Raw genomic sequence first — 24,232 nt, 5'->3', positions numbered from 1 at the left:
GATCCTTGGAGGTGGGGGCAACTCCAGTGTTCTGAAAAGGAAGGCTAGCCAGCTACAGCAGCTCACGCCTGTAATCCCAGCACTTTGGGAGGCTGAGGCAGGCAGATCATGAGGTCAGGAGTTCAAGACCAGCCTGGCCAACACGGTGAAACCTTGTCTCTACTAAAAACACAAAAATTAGCTAGGCGTGATGGCTTGCTCCTGTAGTCCCAGCTACTCGAGGGGCTGAGGCAGGAGAATCGCTTGAACCCAGGAGGCAGAGGTTTCAGTGAGCCAAGATCACTCCACTGCACTCCAGCCTGGGTAACAGAGCTAGACTCCGTCTCAAAAAAAAAAAAAAAAAAAAAAAAAGAAGGCTGTGCCCAAGTCTACTGCTTTTTTGCTCAGTAGGACAAATTAGTAGCCCAGTCTGAACTAATGGCAATCACAGTTATTTTTCTTGCTTGTAATATCAATCCCCTAATATACTGAAACCATAGGGTGGGGCAGGTGGGATGGGATACTAGAGAGGAAGTGGGTTTTTTCCAGGCCTTTCGGGACAAGCCAGGAGGAGCTTCTAATAAGCAACAGAAGAGGGCAGCAGAGGATTAGGATTGGGCTGCTCTCCCCTCTTAGTTCCACGGGAGGGAAAGCGGTGGTGGAAAGACTTGAATACCCAAGGCCACTCTCCATTCCTTTTCTGGTCTGCGACCTGCCCTAAAGTTGGACATCAGGATCTAGTCTTCTGCAATGTTTTGGCCCTCACAAAATTCTTCAGTTCATTATCTAAATCTAACCTGCTTGCTGTTTGGAAAATTAGGTTGTAGATTTAATGTTGTTTTAAGTTTTTACTCTTTTTTTCTGTTTTTTAAAAAATAGAGATAAAGTCTCACTATATTGCCCAGGCTGGTCTTTAACTCTTGGGCTCAAGCTATCCTCCTGCCTCGGCCTCCAAAAGTCCTGGGATTATAGGTGTGAGCCACCATGCCCAGTCTAATTTTTATCTTTTTAGTAATGGAGCCTTGCTATTGCCCAGGCTGAACTGGGCTGTAGACCTAAGACTGAAGATCAGGCTTTGGATTCTCATTCTACCTGAGGTGGAGCCAGTTCCTAAGCCAGTGATGATCCCAGTTATGTGCCTAGCATACTAACCACCTCCTGTATTCTCAGCCCAGGACTAGGCTTTGTAGATTTGTATAGAACATGGACACTGCACTGCACCCAAGGAGCTTGACATTTAATGTAGAAGGAAGCTATGTGAAAAAATGTTTCAAGTCTCTTGTTCCATTGTGCATGCACATTGTGATGGAGCTAGAGAAGAAAGAGCAAGGCTTAGGAAAGGTGAAAATTGGATTTGAGTTGACACTCGAAGTAAGGTTATTGTCAAACTGACCATGTGGCCTTGCCAAAGGTGGAGGCTTGGCATATTTAAAATAAGACTAGTTTACAAGGTCCCCAGGGTACTCTGTCCTTATCTGCCCCTCCCCTCATAAGTTTAGTTTGACTGCAGCACCCTAAAGCACCACCTAAGGTAAGTCAGGGGCATTGGCTGCAAATTGTTCCAGTAATGGTTCTCTGACTAGGGACAGGCCTTGGCTCAGTGGTTACCTTGAATACTGAGGCAATTCTGTGTGTGAATGGAGAAGAACCAGGGAAGAGGTCCCAGGAGTCTGTGCTCTGCACCTTCAGGGACTTCTGTGGGGCCAGAACTAGATGTGCATCTAGGGCAAGCTGAGGAAGAAGGCATTTCACATTAGCACACTTCATGATGAGAAATAATAAAAGCTAACACAGCACTTGGTACGTGCCAGGCTCCGGATCCCTTGCATATATTAACTAATTTAATCTTCACAACATCCCAATGAGATTGATACTATCACACCCATTTTACAGATGAGGAAATTGGGCTTCAGCGAGGTTAAGACTGAAGGCCATTCAGCTGGTACATAGACAGCCAGGATGCACCCAGACAGTCTGGCTCCTGAGGCTGAGCCCTGTAAACAAGATGGAAGGCCTCTGAGCTGCCTTTCAGATGTGTGGTTCCGCAAAGCAGTAAACCATTCCTAATGACTCCCCAACATAGCTGCTGATGGATGCCCTTAAAGGCTGTGGTTTTTCTTCCACCAGTAGTTGAGTGAGGCTTATATAAGCCTTCTTTTAGAGAACTGAGTGAACATTCTTTTTTTCCTAAACTGGTTTGGGTAATTCACTCAAGTTGCAAATGCATTTCAGCTGCCTCTTTAAGGCTATGGTACCTGCTGCCCCAGAGGGCAGACACTTAGGTCTGTAGGCAGGGACCCTGCCCTCAGGGGCCTGCTGGGGGGTGGGTGGCAACTCTCCCATGGTACTCAGCTCTCCCCAACTCCTCCACCCACCATCAGCAAAGCCACCTCAGTTGGGACTGAGGCCAGGTATATTGCATTCCTGGCAACCAAAGCAAATCCATACAAGAAGACCGTCGTGATGGGGAACTGCATAACAAATGTGTGGAAACTCTTAAGGTGTCTGGCCTGGCTAGGGAAAGGAAACCATGGCATTAGGCAGGTCAGACCCAAGGTAGCTTGCCCTTGGGATAGCAGAACGTTTTTTGGGCAGAAGCTCCTAGACAGTGCTCCAAAACCCAGAAAAAAGACCCAACAATGCTGGGCGCAGTGGTTCGTGCCTGTAATCCCAGTACTTTGGGAGGCTGAGGCAGGTGGATCACCTGAGGTCAGGAGTTTGAGACCAGCCTGACCAACATGGTGAAACCCTGTCTTTACTAAAATACAAAATTAGCCAGGCATGGTGGTGGGCACCTGTAATTCCAGCTACTTGGGAGGCTGAGGCAGGAGAATCACTTGAACCCAGGAGGCGGAGGTTGCAGTGAGCCCAGATCACACTACTGCACTCCAGCCTGTGCAACAGAGCAAGACTCCATCTCAAAAATAAATAAAAAATTAAAAAGACTCAATAAACATGTTTTTCCTGTATGTCTTAGTATGTGCGCACATGCACACATGCACACACAGCTATCGTGAGTCTAGAAATGAGACCATGTGCAATCAATGTCCCATGACCGGGTTGGGGTGGTGAGGAACAGGATCTAACAAAGGGTGTTCAATCCTCCTTTTTGAACTTTTCTCCAGCCAGGCCCTAGACAGTACGAGGAGGTAGAGCTATCCCATGGCTTCTAGACTCACTGAGCTTCCTTGGGAAAGTCACTCAACCTCTCTGGAGCAAACAATATAGAGAATCATCATTAGGCTTGCTGGTCTTCTGGAGCCAGAAATAATAACAGTTACTGTAATAGTCAATACGCACTGAGCACTGACTGAGCATCAGGTACTGTGCTAGATGTCAGATAATTTCAGCTGACTCTCACCACACTGCTATGAAATGAAGTCACTAACTCATGGCCTCTGAGAGGTGAGCCAAGATTGGAACTCAGGAAGTCTGGCTCCAGAATCCAAACTGGTAAGCACAACAGTACGTAGTATGCGGCGGCCTTTCAGAAGTCAGCAAGGGAAGGGAACTTACAGGCCCTCTAACACAACTCCAGCTGTGAGTGGTTTTTCTAAAAGCATAAAATGGATCAGGTTGCTCCCATACTTAGATTCCTTCAATGGTTTCCATTACCTTCTGAAGAAAATCCAAACAGTTGGTCTACAGAATCTGTCATGAGCTTGCCTTTGCCTCTGATCTTTCCCTCCTCCCCAAACCTACCCTATACTCTAGCTCCACTGAGCTATTTACATTTCCCTAAGCCACATAATAGAAGCTACCTATTTTGTTAAGGCCCTGCTTGCTGTTTATAACTATTTTACTATTTAATCTTCACAACAATCCCTCAAAATAGGTGGTGAAGTCTTCATTTTACAAATAAGGACACTGAGGCTGTAGAGTAGTCACACAGCTTTCTGATTCCAATGCTTAAGCTCTTCAATGAGTGCACTGTATACTTTTATCCCACTACTGCTGTCTTTGCCTGGAATGCCATTCTCTTCATTGCCTACCTAGAAAACCAGTCTTTCCTCTAGAGGTAGCTGAAAGGTTATTTCATTGGGGAAGCCTGCCATTATTTCTTGACTTCCTACCAGGTTGGGCTAGTGACTCTCTCGGGTTCCCACAGCATCTTATACTTTGCTTTTTTGGCACAAGTATCTCACTTCCTGCGTCAAGGAGGCTGTGAAATCCTTGAAGCGTTTAAGTGTTCCCCTCCATGTTGCCCGCTCCTTGCAGGGCTCCTGACAGATAATACCCTGGGTAGTGGTATTATCTGCACTCTAGACAATTTCTTTTTTCTGGGTTTTTTTTTTTTTTTCTTTTTTGAGACAGTTTTGCTCTTGTTGCCCAGGATGTGGTACAATCTCGGCTCATTGCAATATCTGCCTCCCAGGTTCAAGCAATTCTTCTGCCTCAGCCTCCCAAATAGCTGGGATTACGGGTGCCCACCACCACACACAGCTAATTTTTGTATTTTTGGTAAAGACGGGGTTTCATCATGTTGGTCAGGCTGGTCTTGAACTCCTGACCTCAGGTGATCCACCCACCTCGGCCTCCCAAAGTGCTGGGATTACAGACGTGAGCCACTGCACCCGGCCGTAGTAAATGTTATTGACTGGATAGGTGATGGGTACATGGACAAATATGAAGCTTAAGAGACTTGTTCCAGATTTGCTCCTGAGCTACAGAAAAGAGTGGCAGATGGTCTTGGGATAACGAAGAAAGGACTGTATCAATCCTAGAGCTTCTTCCTCACATGTCTCTGCTGTGGCTTCTTGTGCTTTGGTGCTTGCCTTCCACAGCTAGGGCACATCCCAAGGGCAGTTCTGTGATACAACTCCAATTTATGGAGAGTTTTAATGGACACAGGGATATTAAAGCACCAGGGTTAATATTCAGAAAATGTTTCAACTACCTTGCTTTTCATCTCCCCCATGATGGGTAGCTTCAAAGCCTACAGTTGCCCTCTGGTAAGGAGAGACATCCTGCCCTCCTGTGATTAGTAGTCTGAGCCATTTGCTCTTCACATTCCAGAACGCGAGCACCTCAGAAGAACCTTCTCTTCTATGAGGGGGTGAAAACTGAGGCTCCGCGAAACTTACCTGGGACATAAAACTGTGACTGGTACTTCTCTGCAGAAGGAAGAAGGGTCTGCTCTGGTGTTGTAGGTTACTATTCCCTTTGAAACTGGGAGGCTGAGGCAGGAGAATGGCGTGAACTCAGGAGGCAGAGCTTTCAGTGAGCCGAGATCGTGCCACTTGCACTCCAGCCTGGGCTCAGAAAAAAAAAAAAAAAAAAGAAAGAAAGAAAAGATGAGGTCCTAATGATATTCTTTAGTTCCTGGGATCTGATAAAATTCTGTGATTATTATTTGCATCCTAGTGACTTTCTTCCACATGCCAGAGATGGTCTTGAAAACTTTAAAAATCTTCCCCTCTAGGAGTATAATGTTATAGATCCAGTAGTCCCCTGTCTTCCCCATTCTGTTGTATTTAAAAGTTTTATTTGAGCTCAGAGTTATTTGATTTTATTTTGTTCATTGCATAGAGAAGAAATAATTACAGTCCACTTAATCAGCTTTTTGGAAGAGTTGGCCTTCACTGCCTGTTAGAAGACTAGGGTTTTTCTTTTTTAATTAAAACCTAAGATATCATGTAGATTATATGATATATGATATATTATATTTATCTTTATTTTGCTCATGTTTGATTTCTTTCCCCACGTCTGATCAGTTCATGTCTTCTGTATTGAAAGCATTTTGGGATCAGGCTCAGTGGCTCACGCTTGTAATTCCAGCACTTTGGGAGGCTGAGGTAGGAGGATTGCTTCAGTCTGGGAATTCAAAACCAGCCTGGGCAACAGAGAGAGACCCTGTCTCTACCCAGAATTAAAAAATTAATGGGGCATGGTGGTGCATACCTGTAGTACCAGTTACTGGGGAGGCTGAGGCAGGAGGATCACTTGAGCCTCAAGGCTGCAGTGAGCCCTGATTGTGCCACTGCACTTCAAACTGGGTGACACAGCAAGACCCCCATCTCAAAATAAATAAAGTAAAATAAAGAAGATAAAATAATAAAAAAAGAAAAGTATTTCATGGGATATCTAAAAGTTGACTGTAGTATGAAATATGTTATTATTTTTTTTGAGATGTAGTTTCACTCTTGTTGTCCAGGCTGGAGTGCAGTGGCACGATCTCAGCTCACTGCAACCTCTGCCTCCCAGGTGCAAGTGATTCTCCTGCCTCAGCCTCCCGAGTAGTTGGGATTACAGGTGCCCGTCACCATGCCCGGCTAATTTTTGTACTTCTAGTAGAGACGAGGTTTCACCATATTGGCCAGGCTGGTCTCAAACTCCTGACCTCAGGTGATCTGCCTGCTTCAGTCTCCCAAAGTGCTGGGATTACAGGTGTGAGCCACTACACCTGGCCAGACATGTATTATTGAAGAGTAAGTAGTATAATGTTTATAAACACTGAGCAGGGCCTTAGCAAAATAGGTAGCTACTGTTATGTGGCTTAGGGAAATGTAAATAGCTCAGTGGAGCTAGAGTACAGGGTAATTTAAATAAAAGTTAAAATACATTTAAGCTTGGTATGTCTACAAAATTAGATTAGAAGAAGAAAACAAAGACCTTTAGTGATAGGAATTGCATGTAATTTTTTTTTTTTTGAGACGGAGTTTCACTCTTGTTGCCCAGGCTGGAGTACAGTGGTGTGATCTCAGCTCACCGCAACCTCTGCCTTCTGGTTTCAAGTGATTCTCCTGCCTCAGCCTCCTGAGTAGCTGGGATTACAGGCACCTACCACCACACCTGGCTAATTTTGTATTTTAGTAGAGGTGGGGGGGGGGGTTTCACCATGTTGGCCAGGATGGTCTCAAACTCCTGACCTTGCGATCTGCTGGCCTCAGCCTCCCAAAGGGCTGGGATTATAGGCATGCGCCACTTTGCCCAGCTGTAAGCTTTTAAGAACCATTTACTCAGTTACAACCAGTAAAGCAGGCATGTTTCAGAGGAGAGTTTAGTCATTGTTTGCTTAATTGTCAGGAACAATACAAACTGCTCTGGAAGAATAATATGGGTATGTGCAGGGGGTGGGAGGGAGAGAACAACAGCTTTCTGAAGAGGTGTTTGTTTCTGTGTGTCAAGAGAAAGCAGAAAATGGGAGCTGGCCAGGGTCAGCAGGGATGAAGACTCGCTCTCCTGTCCCAGCTCGTTTCTGTTTGCTCTAATGACAACAGCAGGGCCTGGAACAAGTTTGCAAGGACAAAGACCTGACCAGAACATCAGGGAAACAATCCAAGTGTGAGGTAGTGCAAGTGCTAGTGGGCCTATGATCAAGGATGGACGAAAAAGGAATTATTTAAGCAGAAGGTGGGTGGCAGGCAGGAAAAAAGTACGGGGGCTTTCAGTCTCCAGGGCAAGTTGTGACAGGGGCAAGATGCTGCAGTTCCCTGCTCTCTTCTCTCTACTCCCTAGGAAAAAAACAGAAAATGAAGCCACCAGGAAGCACTCTATTCAGCAGAAAGTGGTAAAACAATGTAATCGGGGAGTTGTAGACTTTCTTCCTAAATAACTCTCAGTGTTAGATAGCCCTCCCCCACCTTTTGTGGGTTCAGAACGATCTTGCATGGAAGCAGAGGGATTGCCCTGATGGCCCTGGATGGGCCTGCAATTGAGTGATATTGGTCTAAGATACCAGAGGCTCAACTTTCTACAATGATGAACAGTTGAAAAGCAAAGTATCTAATAATAGGCTGGGCGTGGATGGGGTGGGTATCTTTTCCATTCTTTCCTCTTCCAGCTCCCGAAGCCGGGGGGAATAAGCAAGAAGGATGCTGAGCTCCTGATTAGGTTTGTGACCCAGACACTACTGGTCCTGATGAATTAAAAGAACATTAAGGCCGTAGCCAGGGACACCACATTTTTCATTTAACCAAATTGATTGCAGCATTGACTCTCCTAATAGCCTGGGAAGGCAGGCTGGCTTCCTCTGACGTGCTTAGGAGAAGAAGTTGGGGCACCAGATTGACACAAGGCTTTGATCAAAACAGTAGGCAGCTGAGTCTGCTGCCGTGGAAAAGTTGAAGTGCATCAGGCCAGTTCGCTGGGCTTGATTGTGTGCGAGGAGGCTGCAGCCCTCTTTCTGGCTGGAGTCAGGCAGATACTGTCAGCACGGGAAGTAGCAAGGAGTGAATAGAGTAGAGCCAGCCCCTTTGGGGAAGCAACAAGTCCTGGAACACACCTGGCTAAGGGTGGGGGTGGTGGGTACCCTCTTTGAATGTGAAGGTCTCATTCCTAGTCCATTGTAACTTGGCTCCCCACTTCCTCCACTGCCCTTGTTATGATTGCTCCACAGGTGAACCGGGAGGACCTCTGTGCCTCAGGGGCTGTGGGCACAGCTTCAGCCTGATTGAGGACTCCCCAGAAGTCTTCCCCCACCGCTTTTGTAACATCCACTGAGGTGGCAGCCACTTTCCGCCTTGCGCTGAGGCAAGCCAAACTGGGGATAGTCTCCAACTGGGGATGGTCTGCCAGTAACACCTGGTGTTATTGGCACAGTGATCTCCAAAGTGCCCTCCACTGCCTCTTCTCTCCCTCAAGCCTGAATCCCACTTGTTCTTTGCATCTCCTCATATTGCATTCATTCCACCTCTCACTCACTCACCAAGTATGTATTGAAGACTGACCTCAGTCCATGTATGGTTTTGTACCCAAAAGCGAGGCAGGATGCTACAGTCCTATTATAAAAGTTAACTCCAGGCCAGGCGCAGTGACTCACGCTTGTAATCCCAGCACTTTGAGAGGCCAGGGTGGGTGGATCCCTTGAGGTCAGGAGTTCAAGACTAGCCTGGCCAACATGGCAAAACCCCATCTCTACTAAGAATACAAAAATTAGCCTGGTGTGGTGGCGCACGTCTGTAATCCCAGCTGCTCGGGAGGCTGAGGTGGGAGAATCCCTTGAACCCAGGAGCAGAGGTTGCAGTGAGCCGAGATCACGCCACTGCACTGCAGGTTGGGTAACAGAGTAAGACTCGCCTCAAAAAAATAAAACAACAACAACAAAAAACAAAGTTAACTACAAAAGAGTTAAAGTGGATATTCAAATTGTGCTGTAAGGAAGTCCTGGTGCTGCCCTGGCAGTTCCTAGGTAGGTTAGGAAAGGCCCTACTTTGCCCTTGCCACCCTTCTCGTTCCCGCAGGATCTTCCGAAATGCCACCACTTACTGTCTGCAGCTCCTTGGCCCAAGGCACCATTCAGGGACTGTTTCCTCACCTGCAAACTGCCCACCCAAAATGCCCACTTTAAAAGGATGTCTTACGTCTTAAGCAAACTAACATGTGTGAACACCCTGTCTTTAATAACCAGTAGCGTCCTCCTTTTCTTTCCACCGCCTTCCAGCTCCTCTCTCCTTGCCACCCTGCAGTTCTTCCTCTCCCCTCCGCCGTTCTATTTCCATAGGCCTCAGGCACCGCTGTCTTCTCCCAAGCATCCTCCTCTTTCTCACCCATCCTTTAGGCTCAGAAGCCCCCACCATCCAGGTGGCCACTATAGGTAGCGGTGACCTAAGCAGGGACGGGAGAAGGGGAGGCTAGGGGCTCAGGGATCCCAAAATGGCCATGGTGGGGGGGGGCTCCTAAGCCCAATAATTTAGCCTTGAGCTGCGGTGGGTTCGGGAAGTTGGAGAGAAGGAGCTAGCTCGAAAAGAGACCGGCTCTCTGGGGTGGGGAGGATGGAGCCCCTTTCCCGTTCGCTTTCCTGCTGGGGAACCCGCCTCCTCGACCTTGAGCAGGAGGCGGGGTCGCCGAGCACCTGGGGGGCTGCGCAGAGAGGACCCGTCCCGGGGGGTCAGGCCCGCCCTCCGCCTCCTCCGGACCTCCTTCGGGCCTCCTCCGCCTCGGTCCCCGCCCTCCCGCGCCGCTAGGTCTCCTCCCCTCACTGCAGCGCTTGCAGCGCGCGCCCATCGATCAGGCCCCCTCCCTCCGCCGCCTCGGCGCAGACTGCTAAGCTCAGCAAGTCTTGCGGCAAAGGCACTTCGGGGCCGAGTTGGGGCAGCGGCGGAGCGGGGACTCCGCGCACCAGGGGAACGGGCGCCCCTGCGAAACCGTCGCCAGCGCCGCGTCCTTGCGGCCCGACGCCCCCTAACATCGGGGACCCCGGATCTCTCCCGCCTCCTTCGGGTCGCTCTCCGGTAAGTCCACACCCCCGCCGGTGGGGGCACGGATCTCCCTCTCCAAAGTTTCTCCTTTTCTGCTACTGAGTCGAGGGGCCACGGGGTGGTCTGGCTCCCGAAAGGTGAGTGGGGTTGGGGAAGTTTGAGGCCAAGGGGGCCGGGAGTCCGCACCGTCCTTTGGGGGGAGTTTGGAAGCGTCCTGATGGAAGGTTCGTCTTGGGGAGCCGGACCCGAGGGGCGAGGAGCCGGCTCCTCTGAGGGACTGGGGCTGGCTGGGGGCAGATTTCCTCCCGCGGTCTCCCGGCGAGTTGCTGCAGAGAGGGGCGGGCCACGCGCCCCCGCCCCTCTCTCCTTTCCCTGGGACGCCCCCACTTGCGTCTAGCCCAGCCCCTGCCCGCCCAAGTGGTCTCCAAGGAAGGTTCTTTTGCCCCAGTCTCAAGCTTCGGGGACCCCTGGCACCGCCGTCGTGGGAAGTGGGGGGCAGGTCTGAGCGCTAAGAGCCAGAGACCCTGAGTCAGGGAGAGGTTGGGGAGACAGACTGCAGGGGCCATCTGGAAGCAACGGGCACCAGGAGCTGGGGCAGGGGCCCAAGAAGGGGATAGAGGCGCCCCTCGCCTCTCTCCAAATCTCATGACTCAGCACGACCTAGGATGCCCCGTCCTGCTTTAGCTCTGTCCCCAGGGCTGGGCTCGCAGCCTGGCGGGTGCTGACAGCCCGACTCCCTTTTCTGGACTCTTCCATGTATCTTTCCCATTTGGGGTTCCCCCTTCCCCTGCCTATGTGCCTTCCCCACCTCTGGGGCACAGGGCTTTTATTTTTTCAACTAAAAAGAGGAGTTTTATCGTTTCCCATCCCACTAAGCCAGGCCCCCTCCTCCTGTCTCCTTCTCCCTTTTCATCCCCACATTCCACAGGTGCCTCCAGGACACCCCCAGCCCACGGCTGGTGGGGTCTCTCCTGGCAGGGCAGTGTCCTCCCCTACGCCGCCTGAGGTGGTAGAGTAGGTGCTCTCCCCGCAGCAGGAGGAAGAGAGTGCAAGGACAGAGGAGGCGCTGGCCCAGGAGGGGCCACTGCAGTGGGGAGGGAAGGACAGAGGGTCAGTGGGCAGGTAGCCCAGGTTGGGTTGGCTTATGAGGAGGAGGAAGTACTTAGGATCTAGGAGTGCCCAGGAAGCCAGAAAGGTGAACTGGGGTCTGACCTGGAAAGCAAAACGGTGCCCTTCTCCCTCCCCGACTGCTGCCGCCCTGCAGGGTCTCTCCCAGGTGGAATAGATTGTCTTCCATCCAATCTATCGGGCTCCCCATAACCTGGCACTTCATTAGAGGGGGTGACAGTGAGAAGCAGGGAAGCTCTTAATCCTTTCAACCATCTCTCCCTACTTAGGACCAAGGCCAGCTTTGGGGCTGCTAGAAACATCTCTGTGACCAGCAGAGTTGCTGAAAAAAATAGCCATGCCCAATGCCCCTAAGGCAGGCCCAAGTGGCAGGTGGAAGGGGGCAGGGTGGCACTGATGCAGTGGGACGTGCCTGGCGTCTGGTCCTGTGGAACGAGAGCGGTGGCCTGGCAGGCACTGCAAGCTGCAGCGTGTGTCAGGGCCCTGGGGGTGAGTCAGCGTCAGGGGTCCACGCCAGGCACACTGTGGCCTAGGAAGTCCAGCTCCCACCCATCCCCTTCCATGCCCCTGGAAAATGGCCAGTCCCCACTGAACCCCGACTGAACCACCTTTCCCTCAGGGTGGCCGCCTCTGCTCTGCTTGGCTACCAGGCACATCCCTGGCTTCACCCTCTAGGACTCCCCCAAGAGGCCTGGCTTTTTCTGGAGACCTCTTGGGCTTAATCTTTACCTTCTCCCCTCCTCGTCTTGCCAGAGGAGGAGGAGGAGAGGGAGGCAGAGGAAAGTGTCTAGGTTATAGCCTCACATAGACCTGGCCCACCTTCCCCTGGAGGAAGAGAGACCAGACCACTCTGCTGAGAGTCTGCTTTGTTCTGCAGTCCAGGAGCTTGTGTCCAGGGAACTTGGGTTTTCTTTTGAGGGAAGGGGGTGATTATGCAAGAACATTTCTTTTTCAGCTTTGGGGTCTGACATCCACAGAACAGGACCAGGGGAAGCAAAAAGTGTTGGTGTTTGTAAACATTGAGCTTTCACCTAGAGAAGCTTGCAACTGGTTTCAATTTAGGACTGAAACTGGTTTCACCTGGGCAAAGCATGTACCTTGCCAAAGACCTCGCAGGGCCCGGGAGACCCTTTTTGGAGCTGGGTCTGGGCTCACCTGCCCTCATGTTGCAGCTGGAGCTCATTCTATTCCTTCTACCCTTAGGCAGCTTCCAGGCAGGTGTGACAGGACTGTCTATGATACTGCAGAAACCTGGGGGTGGGCTTTGGAGGTAGCTGGAGAAGCCTCTTCCCTGCCCTTCTCAAGCCCTGGGGACCACGCTACCCCAGTGTTCCCCAGCCCCTAGGCAAGCCTGACCTCTAGTCATTCTTTCTGCCTCCATCTGAACTTTGTGCTATCTCAGTGGGGTCTCCTTTTTTCTTCCCTGCGAGGTCTATGCCGCCCTCTCGGGGGAGAGTAGATTGAGGGGCAGCGAGTGCACTGGAAGCAGGGGACAGAGGGCAGTGAGGACAGAGTGGGAGGAGGTTGGGGGTCATTTGGCTGGAAGAATGGCTGTCATTCCCTTCCCTGGACAGAAACATCCTCGTGGATGAATTGAGGCTGCAGATGAGTAGAAACACTACTTCACTTGGCTTTGGGATTTGCTCTGTGGACTTTCCTGATCTAGGCAGGTCTTAGCTGAAGCCAGACATCACTGAAGGTCCAGGGTGGTGGGGATACTCTAAGAACTGGAACAGCGGCCGGGCGCGGTGGCTAAAGCCTGTAATCCCAGCACTTTGGGAGGCCGAGATGAGCGGATCACGAGGTCAGGAGATCGAGACCATCCTGGCTAACACAGTGAAACCCCATCTCTACTAAAAAATACAAAAAACTAGCTGGGCGAGGTAGCGGGCGCCTGTGGTCCCAGCTACTCAGGAGGCTGAGGCAGGAGAATGGCACAAACCCGGGAGGCAGAGCTTCCAGTGAGCTGAGATCCGGCCACTGCACTCCAGCCTGGGCGACACAGTGAGACTCCGTCTCAAAAAAAAAAAAAAAGAACTGGAACAGCAAGCCAGAGAGAGCAATGGGGTAGGGGGGATTTACTCAGTGCAGTGGTTAAATACGAAGCACCAAAGAAGAGGCCAGGAGCTAGACAGGTCTGGGTTCAAATTCCAGGGATGCCAAGTACAAAGTGTGAGACCTTATTTGCAACAAGTATTTTATTAGTGAGTACCTACCGTGTGCCACTGTTGTAGTCTCTCTGGGTGGGGAGTGAGCACAGTGGCAGGCCCTACACATGTTACTGAGCCACTCAGCATCCATTCTGCATTCGTTCCACTATTGCATTTTGAGAATCTATGCTAGGCAATGGAGATTCAGGTGGGAACAAAACAGACCTGCTTCCTGCCCTTGTGGCACTTACAATCTAGTGAATACCACACAATTAAATAATTACATAAAGAATTCATCATGACTGTGCCAAGAGTTATGAAGATGTGTAGGATGCTTTGAGAGCATGTAACAGGATGACCTGACAGTGTCTGCACAGTTTTCTCTGTCAAACAGGTAATAATGCTTAACTCTCAGGGTAGTATTGTAGAACTGGTAACTATTCATGTTATTTTAGAAGTAGCCCCTGGCCCACCAGACAGATGCAGTTCTAAATTCCCCACATGAATAATCCATCCATAGGCAACAAGCTGATTCTTCATCTTCCATTCAGTCAGAGAAGCCAGGCCAGAGAAGCTGGGATTCAGTTACGGGTTCTCCTGGGCTCCAGAAGCCTGTGATAGATAACATGGTTTCATTGGAGAAACGTCAAGTCAGAGATTTTTTCTAAGTGGCAGCATAGTGACTACAGCCAGATTTTGCTGGGGTTCATCCTGGTTCTGCCACTTGCTGTGATTTTGGGCAGGTCAATCACACTCTGTTTCTTAGTCTTCCCATCTGTAGAATGGAGCTAAAATTTGTAACTATGATGTAGGTTGTTCTTGGTGAGGATGTAATGGGTTAATTCCTGTAAAGCGTGTAGAACAGTGCCTGGCACAGGGGGAGTGCCGTGTAACTGCTTTCCATCCTTGGGTGGCCTGTGCGCTCCTTTTCCTGCCCACACACAGAACAGTGTCTTGGGTGCTCCAGCTGGAGGGAGCATTGTCCACCTTTGATATTCTTAAAACTCAAGGGAAGGAGCTGCCATCGTGTCTTGGTGGTCATTCCCGCGTTTCATCCCCCTCACTTGACAGTTCTTCTTTATGCCTAATGAGTCGTTTCTTGCCAAAGCTTGATTTCTGGGAAGGATTTGTCCCAGCAATCCTTCATTTTCATCTTTGGAACTGACAGTTCGAGGAAGTAGCCAGAGTAATGGGTAAATTTGGATCCAGGCCCAGAGGGACCTGGCAGTCACTGTGAGCCTGGAGGTCAGGGGAGCACCTAGCTGCCAGCCCACTCCCCTAGAGAGGCTGGGTCTAAAACTAAGCATCCAGAGGGACTCCCAGGCCAGGGGCAGTGGCTCACGCCTGTAATCCCAGTGCTTTGGGAGGCTGAGGTGGGAGGATCTCTTGAGCCCAGGAATTCCAGAGCAGGCTGGGCAACATATGGAGACCTGGTCTCTATAAAAAAATTTAAAAATTAGCTGGGCACACCAGGTTGAGCAGGTGGATCGCTTGAGCCCAGGAGGCCGAAGCTGCAGTGAGCTATGGTCATGCCACTTCACTCCAGCCTGGAAGACAGTGAGATCCAGTATCAAAAAATAAAAAAGGACTCCCACATCCAGGACAAGCAGTAGATATTGTAGAAGCTTCCTCCTTGGATAATTTTCAGATGAGGATAAGGTCCCTGCTGGCTGAGTGCCAGGGAGGAGGTTAGCTTCTGAAGGCCCCTCACAATTAGGGAAGTAGGATGTGAGTAGCTGGGTCCATTAAAATGGCCAAGGAGCCTCCAAATCTGAAAGAAAGGGGAGTTACCTGCTGCTGTAAAGTCAGGAGAGGCCCTTCTTTGGCCACTTTAGCTGGGGACCTCAGGATTTCAGCTTTTGCTGTCAGTAACACTAAGCATCAGGCATAAGAAAGGGCAAAGCCAGCGTGGGTCCCGCACAACAGGGAACCTCAGCTCCTCCCTGCTCCACTCCCTGTGCCTCCCACTCACCTGCTCCGGGATAGAGCGGCTCGCAAGGGCGGTCAAGCTCTCACCACTGCAGTCCTCGGCTATGCCATCTCTGTCCCCACTTTACAATGAAGGGGCAAAGGCCCAGAGAAGTTGTGTGGTTGTTCAAAATTCCCAGATCATAGGTGCTTTGGAGGGGCCTTTCAGGCCATGGGAGCTGAGTGGTCAGAACCCTTCCTCCTCTTCTCGCCCCTTCTCACCAGCTCTACCTATGGCAAATGGAGCCCAAGAATACAGGTATGGGTCCTTGGGATGAGACCTCTAACGCATTGAGTAGAAGCAGGAGGCTGGGTGATTGAAATCAAGCAGCAGCCTTTACAAAAATTAGGCAGTGATTCCTTGGAGGAATTGAATCAGCTCTCCCTCCCTGGTGTTGGGTTTCCTTGGGCTCTCCATAAGGACTCTGGCACCTCCTTCAGGAACACCTGCTCTGAAACAAGAAGGGAGGCCCCAGGGTGGGCAGTCTTGAGTGCATGATGGGACACCCTGCTGAATCCGGACCAGTTCCAGCCTCAGCAGCCCTATCTGTGATGGCATGCTGATGTCATCAGCACCAAAAGCCCCTGCAGGTTCCAACTTGGCAATTAAGTGACTCCTCTGAAGCCCAGTGGCCGTGTGTGTGTGCATGTGTGTGCATATATGTGTATTCAGGGTCCTAGGGGTGGGCTGGGGAGGAGGGCTCCTTGCAAAGGCAGGGAGAATGGGAGTTAGTTGGTGTGTGACTACTTCACTCCTTTGGAGACTCCAGACCTGAGAAGTCAGATCCCTATGGGACTCAGCCCAAAAGTCAACCCTTGCATGCAGGTGCAGCCAGAGTCTAAAATGAGCCTGAGCCAGAGCACCCCATTCCTTCCTTATTTCCTGCTTTCCTCCCCCGTTTTCCTCCACATTCCACTCCAATGCACTGAGCACCTAGTCTGTAAAAGGCACCTGGGATGTAAAGGGGGAACTCAAAATAACCGTGTCTCCTCTATCAGCCTGGGTGCTCCCCAAGGCCAGGGCATGTGGTTCCTCCTCCTCTCCTGGGTCCCCCCAGCCCCCAAAGTAGAGCTCTGAAGCTGGGAGCATTGGCGGTGGCTGGTGCAGAGTGACAGGGCTCCCAGATGCTCTCCAACCCCAGGATAGCCACCTGTCAACACAAGGCTTTCCTCAATCGCAAAGCTTTCTTCACTTCCTCCCTTCCCCTGCAGAGAAACTAGAAGCCCAAGGGCCTCATTACTGGACAGTCTGGGACCAGGGGAGGACAGTAGCTGGGTGGGGAGTCAGGAAAGCTCCCCCGAGGCATTTGTCAGGTGCCTCTCAGTAAGGCAGGGAGTCCTCAGACCATGGAGAACTCTGGCAGGACTTCCCATAATTGGGTTGATACGGTGGCTCTGGAATTTAGTAATTAGGGAATATTGCAATTAGTGATGGAATTTACCCATTACTATTCCATGCATCTTAATACAGGGTGTAAGTGGTTGTAACTGTGAGCTTGGCACTAGGCAGATGGGAAAATAGAAGTGAATGGAGAAATGGGATGAGGGAGGGGATGGGAGGAGCTTAACCCTTTCCATACCCAAGTAGACTGAAGGAACAGCCTGGGGTGATGCAGGGTTAGGGCGAGCCCAGCAGCCCATCGTATTTGTAAGAGGTGACCGAACCAAAAATCACAGGCTGCCTCTGGACCTTCTGCTTCTTTAGCTCATGTAGGATCAGATGCAGGGCTTGGCAGGGGTTGGGAGAGTGGTGATGGAGGCCAAGAGGGAGAGGCTGCAAGGGAGAAGGGCTCTTCTCCCGGTTTCCTGCTCAGCTGTGGAGAAACAGAGAAGAGAGTTGTAACCACCTGCAACAGTGTTCATGTGAGAGAGAGGAGAGGGTACCTTGTACCTTCATCTCCCCCTCCCCACTTAGTCTCCCCACCCCTGGCTTCTTTTACTGCCCTTCTCACTCCTACTCTTAGCTTCATTTTCCTCTGAAGTCAAATGAGGCATTTGTGTTAGTGCAGGGCCGAGCTGGGTAGGGCCATGTGTATGGTCAGGGGCGGGGGTGGGGAGTGTCAAAGGGGTGGTGTTCATTTTTTCCCTTTCAGACCAGAAATTGCTTCCCCAAGGTCAGCCAGGGCTCTGAGCTCCAAAGACCTTCCCAGAGAACCTCTGCTCCCTAAGGGCTGGATGGTTTGAGAGAAATCTCTTTTCCTCACCATCGATTCCAGTCTGAACTAATGGTCCAGATGTGTTGGGATGTCCTTCCTCTTCTACAAAGTGACTGGAGAAGCAGTTTTTAGGGGTTGTTTATAGAAAGGAAACATTTTCTGGAGTGGGACCTCCCCTGCTTCCACTACACCTTAACTCTCTACATTAGAGGAGAGCTGTGAAGCTGCAAGGAAGGGGGCCTGGACTGAGGGTGGTGGAGGTCTCTGAGGACCCTTCTTGTCTTCTGCCTCCTGTGTTGATTTGGAGAAAAGCCCCTTTAACAAATGCACGGGTTTTACCTCTGTCCCTGTTGGGGCTGTCTGGCCTCCCATTTTCATTGTCTGCCATGGATCTTTCATTTATCAACTCAGATGGACCAAGTGACCTGCCCAGTCACAGGGACTGAGATGGGATATTAGGAGATGGGGATAGAGGCCTGAAAGCAGGAGGAGAGGGGATCACCCAGGCAACACTCTAGGAGTGCAGGAAGGATGAACAAGAACCTATTGGTTAAGTGCTCTGGGGTCTTGGAGGGAAGTAGACCTAGGACTGAAATCCATCCTCACCACTAGGAGCCTAGAAGAGTTACAGGTAAACCCCAGGAAACTCAAGGGTGGCTGTGGCTAGGATCAGTGTTAGCAGGAAGCATGGAGTTAATTGGCTGTGGGAGGGCTCCCTCTCCCAGTCTGACTCTCCACGAGGAGGAAAAGGCATCACTTTAATAAGGCTGCCCTGGTTCCAAATCAATCCTGGCATTGCAGGAGGCGAAGGGGGAAGCACAGCTGAGAAATTGGATTAGCTCTTTGATGCTGGGAACTGTGCTGGCTGCTACTGCTGCTGCTGCTGCAGGAGGCGAGGCAGGGAAGCATCAAGAACTGAGCCTGCCATTGGCAAGCCAGCCCCAGCCTCCCGTCTGAGGCTTTCCAGGGAGGCATGCTCTGCCCCCATCGGGTCTCCTACTGGTAGAGGGTGGCAGGGGTGCCCTGGGGCAGACAGTAATAGAATCCCAGATCCTCACCACTGCAAGGCTGGGAGGTGTCTTTGCACCTCCCCTGGAGTAGGTGATGAGCCCCAAAGACCTCAGGAGGTAAGGCAATGGGGAAGGGGGAGAGGAGAGGCTCCCACATTTGCATGTTCTATAGGGCATAACCGAAACAGTGTGTGTGTGACTGGGAGTTAGATGGCCTAGGTTCAAACCAAGACTGCCACTTCCTGCCCATGTGTGCCTGGGCAAGTTACTTAAACTTTCTGAACTTTGGGATCCTCAGCTGAAAATGGAGACAGTAACATGCAGGGAATAGGCCCTTGTGAAGTTTTTCTTACAGCAGTAATCAAGATGCGGGCCATGGGTCCCTGGGAGTCCCTAAGAATTTTCAGGGGGGTCCATAAGGTCAAAGCAGTTTTCATGATAACACTAAAGTTATTTGCCATTCCCATGCTTGACACTGGTGGTGCTAAAGCAGTGGTAGGTGAAGCTGCTGGCACCTTAATGTGAATCAAGGTAGTAGTATCACACTGCACCCGTCTTTGTGTTCTTCCACACCATACACCCGCTAAGCAAAGTAACTGGTAAATAACGAAATGCTGGTTTCACTTAAGAATGTCTTCTTTTCATGAAGCAGCAAAGATTATAATTATATTGAACCTTGATTCTGCATCTTTTTAATATTCTCTGTGATGGAATGAGAAGTATACATAAAGTACTTCTGCTGCTTACAAAAATATTACAATAATTTCTCAAATAAGCAAGTGAATGATGCCAATCACCTATGCATCTGTTTGAGTTGCAGGCTGAACTAGTCATTTGTTCATGGGATACCATTTTATCTGAAAGAACAACCGATAAATTCCAGTTATTCAGACTTGAGTGTTGAGCAGGCATTTTGCAAAATGAATGAAGTGAGCTTGTCACTTCCAGAAAAACAATTGACAGTATTTGTGGCCAATGATAAAATTCAAGGTTTCAAGCAAAAATTAGAAGTTTGGAAAACTCACACATATTACTATGAAAAGGACTTTTGTGATAAGATCAGTGGTTATGTTAATGGATGTGGTTAATATTGTTTAATGAAATTCATCAATATTTGAAAGATCTGCACAATTCGGCAAACCAATATCTTCCAAATGATAAATAAATGAAGTCGCAAAATCATGCACAGAGGCAAACATGCATTCCAAGTGCAAGGTTTCAGATTCCCCACTGAAACCAATCTAAGAAACTACCACTTGGTGAGTGTTGATGTCATATCAAAGAAAAATATCCACAATGATCTGAAAAGGCTTTATTAAATACCCCTCCCCTTTCCAGTTACATATCTGAGTGAGGTTGGATTTTCTTTCATCTTTCAATCAAAGTAGCGTATTGCAGACAGACCAAACACCGAAGTTGATATAAGACTCTAGCTACCTTCTAGTAAACCACACGTTAAAGAGATTTGCAATGACGTGAAACAAGGCCTCCTTCTTACTAGATATTTTACTAGAGAAAACATCTACGAGATTTTCTCTTGGTCTTGGAAAATATAGTTACTTCTTATTAAATATGTTGTATTAATAGGTAATGAGTTACTATTGTATTTTGAGCTAATTTAGAAATTTCTCAGTTTTAATTCTGAATATGGTAACTATAGATGGATCTAACTTACATAAGCAAACGCTCTTGGAGGGTCCTTAATAAATGGGTCTTAGAACCAAAAGGTTTGAGAACCACTGTCCTAGGTGAAGCCCAGCCCAGAGCTGAGTACACAGTGAATGCTTGATAAGGGCTGCATGCTCCTCCAGAGTGCCGGGCTTCATGTCACAGGGCAGAACCTGGGGGCATTCTCTGTATCTCAGAAGTCCAGGGTCAGCCTGGCAGGTTTACTGGGCAGGCTGCATGGAACAGAACAGTCCAGAGCTGCACGGGGTGGAGGGAGCTCAGGGAGCACCTAACCCCTGGCTTCCAGGTGGCCTCTGGGGATGAGACTCCCTCCAGGGCTGCCTGGGGAGGAGAGCTTTCCTTGGAGTTGGGAGAGAGGGTTGTCTAGAGAGAGTCCCCCTCGACTGCCCCAACCCCTGCCTTCACCAGAGCAACCCTGCCTTGTATATTGGAGTTCTTCTACTGGAATTCTCTTAGCTTCTGTTTAAAGAAAGGGGTTTGAGGCTTCCCGAAGATTTCAAAACTTTGTAGTCCAGCTCTTTATTTTAAAGACAAGGCCCAGAGAGGGAATTTGACTTCTCAAAGAATGCACGGCAAGCAATCAGCTCAGCAGTGATCAAGGCAAAACCGACATGCGAGACTATGCTGGACGGAGCCTCTCAGCCGGCAGAGCCCAGTGCTGCGCAGCAGGAATGCAGCAAATATTCATGCACTGGATAAAAAAGCTTCCTGTATATTCTCTTGTTTTATCTTTATAACAAGCCTGAGCTTTATTGAGGTATAATTTATAGATTATAATATTCATCTGCTTTAAGTGTACAATTGATTTTTAGTAAATTTACATTATACAGCTATCACTACAATGGAGTTTTAGAGCACATGATCTGTTACCCCTATTTACAGAGAAAAATAGTCCCAGAAAGGTAAATAAATGTCCCCAAGGTGACACTGCTATTGGGTGGCAGAATGACATCCAGATTCAAGTTTTTCTGTCCCAGTGCCACACCCTGCTCATGCTGCACACTGCAGAGAAGGGGGTCAGGTGGTCTGCTGTTTGGGGACCATGGACAAATGCCCCACCGCAGGCTGGTGTTCGTGGGACTCTCTCTAGAGCTGGTTGTGCCAGTCCAATTTTAGCACTGGAGACTGGGCGCAGTGGCTCACACCTGTAATCCCAGCCCTCTGAGAGGCCAAGGCAGGAGGATCACTTGAGCCCAGGAGTTCAAGACCAGTCTGGGCAACATAGCGAGACCCCCATCTCTACAAATAATAAAAAAAAATTAGCTGGATGTGGTGGCATGCTTGTATTCCCAGCTACATGGGAGGCTGAGGTGAGAGGATCTCTTTGGCCCAGGAAGTTGAGGCTGCAGTGAGCTGAGATCATGCCACTGCACTGCACTCCAGCCTGGGCAACAGAGCAAGACTCTGTGTCTCAAAAAAAAAAAAAAAAAAAGACAATTTGGTTACTGGTTCTATCCACACAGCTCTGGATGCAGAGGAAACCTGGATCCCAGCCCCCTCAGAACTTAAATTCTCCACAAATGGGGGACCTGAAGTGCTTCCCTTAGTCTGTCTTTCATAGGGGACCTAAAACTCCTCACCGAGCAGGCCCTTTAAGAGTGGCCTGCTGGGAAGTACAATCTCTAGGAAGTAAAATCAGTCCTTAACCCTGGTGACCCCTAACAGTGAGGAAGTTCTTCCTTGTGTCTAGCCACATTCCTCTTGCTGTACGGAATGCCTATTTCCTATTCCTATCCACCCTTCCTGTTCTGCCTAGTGAGTTAGGGGTCGGTGTATATAGTTCAGAGGCCACAGAGAAAAGCTGAGAGCTGGATGGAGAGTCTGGACTGTCTGCCTAGACCACTGCGTGCTGTAGTTAACATTTAGTACCCCGATCTCCAAGGATGGCTGCTCTTTTCACAGGAAGGCCAGTCTTCATGTCTCTTCTGTGGCTTTTGTGGCTCTGGCACTGAGAATGTGGTCAGTTCTTCCTGGGAGGATGAGTGAAGTGAGGGTAGGGAGGCTTTGCAGGATGGTGGAGGAGCCACCTTCAGACGAAGTCAGGTGTCTACCCAGGCATACCTGGTGTAATGGGGAGCACACGTCTCTCTGCTCTTCAGCGGGCACAGGGCTGGGTAATTGATTGCCTTGGCATGTGGCTCCTTCTCCAGCTTGGCCAACCTTGACTGTACTGCTGTCCAGGCGCCTCTCTATAGGGGCTGCTTCTAGCACCCATTTTAGACCATGCTTGGGGAAAGACCTAGACATGGTAAAAGATGAAAGGGAGGGTATTCCCTGTGGTGAGAGGGGTCACTTGAGCAGATTGAACTTTCCTTAGTTGGGGGTGGTGAGACCCTGGACGCTGCCCTGTGGAGGTCATCCAGCTAACGCAGGAACCGGGTCCCTGATCCTTCACCCTCCCAGCATCCCCAGCCGTGTTTTCTTTCCCTCTGGCTCCTCCTGTCCGTACCAAGGAGCTGTGTTGCAGACAGACCCTGGGCCTGGCAGCTCTCGGCAAGGAAGAAATCAATAGTGAACGTGGGAGTGCTTGGAGGCAGGCCAGAGCAGTCTCTCTAGGGTAGGGTTTTCTTTTATAAATGTAACATTTTCTTTTTTCCAGCTCTATTGAGGTGTAATTGACAAATAAAAATGGTATATATTCAAGATGCACAATGTAATGATCTGACATACATATAGCTTATATGGTGATTATTACAATCAAATTAATCAGCACACCCATCAGCACACATAGTTGCTGTGTGTGTGTCAGTGTTTGTGTGTGTCAGTGGTGAGGACACCTAAAGTAGGTTGAGACCCCTGGGACCCTGAGTCCTGGGACACAATGCTCTGGCTCTTTTCCTCTCCCAAATAAACTGGACAGATTCCTCAAACAACCCTTTCTGGGTCTTGGCCATTGCCCTACTTTCAGAGAACATTTCCTTCTTGTGTGAGGTTCGCAGCAAGTCACGACATTCGGCTCAGAGTAGGGAAGATTCACAACTTTATACAAGTTCGTGCACAGATACAAACAGACCACACACGTGGCTCTTGGCAGGTTGCCCGTGGGCAGAGGTGCCTCTCTCTCACATTCCTTGGAAAGTGAGGATGAAATTGAACCTGAGGCCTTATCTCCAGCTGGAAGGAGACTGCTTGGGTGACACTGGCCCTCTCTCCTAGTCCACACGCCACTTCCCGGCTGGGCTCAGAACTGCTCCAGGTGGGATCCTAGGCTGGGTTCTGGCTCGGTGCCTTGTAGTTATGTGGTTTGCTTGCAGACTTTGGACCTGTGGCTTCCGCAACAATTGCTGCCTTTTCAGACCCTGTGGCAGCTGCCATCTGCCATTAGGAGCTAATGCTCTCAGTGAAGCTTGCTCAGCTGTGGCCGTTAGTGGTACACTTTCTGGAGGCAGCATTGATAGGGGCTATTGTCCTCAGAAACGGGGGCTTGGTGGGAAGGTGAATGAGACCATGTGTCTGGGACCAAAGCTTGTGACTTAGGTTACTGTCCTCATGACAGAGGTGGTGGGAGAGAGGGTGATGGGGAAGAAAGGTATGGATGAAAGCAATTAGACTCATTAAATCTTTGCACCAATGCAAAGACCTCACTTGATCCCCCTGCTTCAAATACATCCCATAGTGCTAAGATGCCTTTTTTGTGTCCAAAGTTCTGTAGAGAAGGAAAATTTGTGACATTACCTCTACTTCCTCCTCAGTGTTGGGGCCAGGACTAGAAGCTGGGACCCCTGGCCTTGCAGCTTCTCATCTGTGTGACACTGGCCAGGCTCCCCTGTGCCTCAGGCCACATTTCCCTAGGCTACCACTCAGTCATTCATTTATCCAAGGAACACACATCCGTGGAGCAAGCTCTCTGTGCAGACTGCAACTGCGATGAAGACGGAACAGACAGTTCCGGCCCTCGTGCCTTTCACAGGCAGAGGGAAGCAAAGACATTAAACAAAATAACCACACGATTATTTATTTAATTACAATTGTGATCATTGGCATGAAGTAAAAAGTGCTTAATGGGCCGGGCG

At 49.8% G+C, this 24,232-nt stretch overlaps 1 protein-coding gene across 1 annotated transcript in view; it reads left to right on the top strand.

The window, feature by feature from the left end:
- The first annotated feature begins 9,897 nt into the window (after positions 1-9,897).
- The window catches only part of SYT2 (synaptotagmin 2), a 125,613-nt gene continuing 111,278 nt past the window's right edge, over positions 9,898-24,232 (top strand). The window contains exon 1 of the mRNA XM_017896487.1: positions 9,898-10,151. The gene's annotated coding sequence lies outside the window, so the exon portion shown is untranslated. The remainder of the gene's footprint in view (positions 10,152-24,232) is intronic.

The sequence above is a fragment of the Rhinopithecus bieti genome, unplaced genomic scaffold, assembly GCF_001698545.2.
Source record: "Rhinopithecus bieti isolate Rb0 unplaced genomic scaffold, ASM169854v2 scaffold_24392, whole genome shotgun sequence".
Classification (NCBI taxonomy): domain Eukaryota; kingdom Metazoa; phylum Chordata; class Mammalia; order Primates; family Cercopithecidae; genus Rhinopithecus; species Rhinopithecus bieti.
This window is presented reverse-complemented; position numbering and strand designations above follow the sequence as displayed.